The sequence below is a fragment of the Penaeus monodon genome, unplaced genomic scaffold, assembly GCF_015228065.2.
Source record: "Penaeus monodon isolate SGIC_2016 unplaced genomic scaffold, NSTDA_Pmon_1 PmonScaffold_1354, whole genome shotgun sequence".
NCBI lineage: Eukaryota > Metazoa > Arthropoda > Malacostraca > Decapoda > Penaeidae > Penaeus > Penaeus monodon.
Window position 1 is genome coordinate 10,001 of NW_023642533.1, and position 5,000 is coordinate 15,000.

General features: G+C 38.4%; 1 pseudogene; it reads left to right on the plus strand.

The window, feature by feature from the left end:
• Positions 1-5,000, plus strand: part of LOC119569233 — a 9,027-nt pseudogene that overhangs the window by 3,532 nt on the left and 495 nt on the right.

A 5,000-nucleotide genomic window follows, 5' to 3' on the forward strand; every position in this document is an offset into this window, starting at 1 on the left:
TATTATATTTTTGGCTCGGGCGCTTCAGTCATAACCATTTTGGTAAGATCCCCCCGTTTTTGAGTTTTTTTTTGAAGTCTTACTGCAAAACTAACATGTCCTCGGCATTCAATTTTTTGACCCCAAATAGATTTGCTTTTAAAAAATTGGGGAATATTTTTTTCTTCACCATTCTTCATGCTACATTCTTTGCATATCATTAGATTTGAATTTAATGTGGTAGTTGAAAAATCTTAATAGCTGCATTTCTAATTTACTTTTATTTTTTTTTATATAACGTTAATTCGTGTTTGGTTCATTCTCTTGTGAGGTCACTCGCCTTCCCTCTCATTAACGCTAGCTGTCACTCAAAAAACGCATACACACACACCTTTACCTCACTCACACCGCAGGACAAAAAACACGACCCCCTTTTTTATTAATAAGGCTGGTTCTGTCTTAGTGCCGGGGTAAGTTTATTTGATCTCTTTAGCCCCAATTTTGTCCGTCGTGACGAGTGGTTCGTAATAAGTAAATTTTCATCTATTTTTTATCTGTGTGACGCAGGTTCAAATAATCTTCGCGGGTCGCCCATGTCGTTCCCTTTTCTCTCTCATATCTTCAAGGTGGTTTTTAGTTCAAAAGGGCTATGCAACCGTAATGCATCTCCCTCTTCTTTTTCTTTTTACCTTTTTTGAAAATAAAAAAAAAAATGAAAAAAAAAAAGACGAAACAGTTAAAAAACCAAAATTAAAAACCGAAAATTTTTTATAAAACCGGGTAGTGGTAAATTTCCACCCCTCTTCTCTTTGCCTTTCTTTTTCTTATCTGGCCCTTCTTAGATCTGCTCCCCCACTTTTATTGCTCGGGCCGTACGGGACCGAGGGAGGACCCTTAGGGCTGGAGAAGGAGTCCTCGAAGATCGCCCTAGGCCCCGGGCCAAAATTTTCGTAAAAAGGTTTAAAACGTCCCAGTTAATGGCGGGCGTTGCCTGCCCATCCCCGTAGATCCCCGAACCCGCACCTTTGCCGCAGGGACCATCACCCCCGAATCGTGCAAAAGGCACGCTGGCGGACCCTGCAGATCCGTCAAATCCCGGGGCTCGTACGCAGTATAACCGCCCCGAGATGCCGCCCCCCGCCCCCACGCCCGTGATCTGGGCGAAAATTCGGGACGTGTACCGGAAGGACCTGGACGAGATCTGGAGGGCGTGTGGACGAGGAACGCCGCCAATTAGCCCGGGGCCAGGCTACGAGGGTCAGAAAGAATCTGAAGTCAAAGGGGACCTGTGCAAAAACTTTTGAGGGCGGTGGACATCGAGGACGAGAATTACACCAGGACCAGGGGGATGAGACAACATTGACGAGCACCACGAATTGAACCAGACACCACGAAACAACGACCCCCAAAATTAGGTTTCCCCTTTTAAGGGGCCTCGAGGGGGAGGCGCGAGTAGGGGGCCCAGCAATAAAGTGGTAATTCTATTTTTGTTTCGGATGTGGATTTCTATTTCTGTTACCAGGGACCACGTGGCTGTTTTCCACGGGACCAAATGTCCCAAATAAGAACCCCCCGCCGCGAGGGCGGAGTCCCTTTTTATATCTGACCTCGTTTGACCGGGAGTTCGTGCTAAGCTACCACGCACTAAGGTCAGCTCCGCCCTCTCTCCGGGCAGCTGACCGTGACCTCCGCGCGGCCCGATTATAACTAGACATGTCTTGTGTGTTTTATACTGCGTGGTATCAACTCTCAGAAATAAAGAGTCAAGCCGAATACCAGTATCAATACCCCTGCAAGCCAATGTAATTGGGTTCTATACCCGTCATAGGCATGAGAAAAGAGAGAGAGAGGAGAGGCATGAGAAAAGAGAGAGAGAGAGGAGAGGCATAGAAAAGAGAGAGAGAGAGGAGAGGCATGAGAAAGAGAAGAGAGAGAGAGAGAAGAGAGAGAGAGAGAGAGAGAGAAGAGAGAGAGAGAAGAGAGAGCGAGAGAGAGAGAATAGGAAGACGGAGAGAAAAAAGAGAGAGAAAGATAGAGAGAGAGAAAGAGAGAGGGAAATAGAGGAGAGAGAGGAGATAGAGGAGAGGTATAGAGAAGAGAGAGAGAGAGTATCGGGGCCCCTGTCTTCAGCAAGCAGGACACTTTCGGGCGTGTCACTTCCTAAACAGGAGGTGTGCTGCCAGGATCGGTCTGTTTTGCTTCTCGATGTTGCTTGAGAGACAAGAACATGGACAGGATTGGGAGTCGAATATTTCATCGTTGGACTGCGATTGCTTTCTTTTAGCTGTGGTCAACATGTTGCCAGTGTTCCTACCTGTACGACGGTAAGAAAAGATTTGTGACTTTGTTGAGCATGATTTATGTACAAAGTAAATTCTGTATGTACGTACACGTATACATACATACATAAATATATATATGTATATATATATATATATATATTATATATATATATATATATATATATATATATATATATATATATATATATATATATGAATATATATGTACATACACACAACACACACACACACACACAACACACACACACACACACATATATATATATATATATATATATATATATATATATATATATACATATATATATATATAATATATATATAATATATATTATAATATATATATACTATGTATGTATATGTATATGTAGTGTAGGTATGTATATGTAAGTATGTATGTATATATGTATGTATGTATATATATACCTGTATGTATATATATGTATATATGTATATATATACATATACATACATATATATACATACATACATACATACTTAATATAATGTATATGCAAATGTATAAATATATATATTAAATATACATATATATGTATGTATGTATATCTATTTTTTACACACACACACATATATATATATATATATATATATATATATATATATATATATATAATATATATATATATATATATATATATATATGAACTAAGGGAAGTTTTCACCGCGTGCAAACGAGTTTAGGAATTATAATCTTTGACAGCTTCGCGGGACATTTCTGTACCGATGAAAATGCCGTTTTCTTTAAATTTTGATAATTTTTAAGAGACTGCTCTGTTGAATACCATACTGCTGGGCATGCGTTTGCAAGTGAAATAGATAAAACGTAGTCATGAGTAATGATCATTATTGAATCAGCTGAAGAATCTTCAAGATGATATAAGATGAAAAATCTTATATCATCTTGCTGCCGATGAAATTGTCATTTGTTGTTTGTTGTTGTCAAGAACACATATGAACAAGGGCGAAACTATCAATCAGCTAAAGATAAACTGATGATCATTCAAAATGTTGCAAACTATTTATGCAAAAAGCTCGTTTTGATATATACTGAGTGTTTTCAATTTTTTACCCTGCGTCCAACAGATTGCACTGTAAAGAAAGCCTATGACGGAGTTGTGATCAAAACCTTCAGGGACTCTCTCCGTGTGACCATCGCTAACAACAATGAAACGTGAATGCTGCCATAGAATTAAAGGCCAAGACACAAAAGAGCCTCCGAACGTACCGAAGAAGAAGAAGTGGACAGAAATTGAATGTCGAGTTTCAAGCAATGAAGAGCTTGAATGTGGTGAAGAGATGTCCAACACTGAAAGAGAGAAGAATTCTGACTTACTATTGAAAGAGTTTACGATTAAGAATGCCGAAGTTCTTGCTAACTGTCCTCAAGGTTAGGGATCTTTGCTTTCATATTATCAGATAGTATAGTTCTTCCATATATGTCCGAGCACACACACACACACACACACACACACACACACACATACGTGTGTGTGTGTGTATACGTATGGATAAATATATGGATATATATATGCATATATGTACACATTTATACACACATATGTATATGTATGTATACATATAAAATTTCCAGTCGTAATATTTGCACACATACATACACACACACGTAAGAGCATATCTATCTATCTATCTATCAATACACACACACACACACACACACACACACACACACACACACACACACCCCACACACACACAACACTATAATATATACTTTATATATATATATATATATATATATATATACATATATATATATATATATATATATATATATATATATATATATATATATAATATATATATCATATATGTATATTACATATATCATTATATGTATTATATATATGATATATGCTGTGACCACGGCGGCTCAGACATGAACCTACCATTAAAAGAAGAAGATATACACACATATATTTTTATATGATATATATATACACACAACTATATATCTATATCTGTCTGTTTATATACATATATATAGATGTGTGAGTATGTGTTTCGTGTGTGTGTATTTTGTGTTGTCAATATAACAATTCCTTTATATATATACCTATGCTTAAAAAGAAATCCATTTAAATGATTCTTAGGATTGCCACCTGGATCGACTTTCCACGCTGGAATTCCACGAGGGAACATTTCGGCCGTTATTCCAGAAGTCAACCTGACTGTTAGTTTGTCCATATTTGGAGAAGAGCTTTTCCTTTGTTGGGATGGAAAACAGACGGCAGTCAACACGAGCACGGGAGACTGCCAAGCCTTGCCAGCTCACAAGGTGCACAAGATCACACTCGATTACGAGTCGCATAAGATCAAGGTACAAACATGTATATTTGGCCCATATGCGTTCAGTGTGAATATCCGAGGACCTTGGATTTATCCGCGTAGAGTAAAGGGGAGTTATCCTAAATTCCCATCTCCAACAGAGTGATGATGGCCGCATTTTGAGAAGACTTAATAGCACCAATGCAAATAAAGATGACTTGATGAAGATGAAGACTGACGGAGGCAAGGCCTGGGCTGTGCAGAGTCTGGGAGATTGGCGTCACCTTCAGGACCAAGACCAAAGCACCTACAATAGAATGGAGTGTGAGGACCTTTTTCCAATCGTAATGTTTGGCTATCCGTATGCTATGGAAATCTGCCTCTCGTGTTGATTCAAGATATATATTTAAT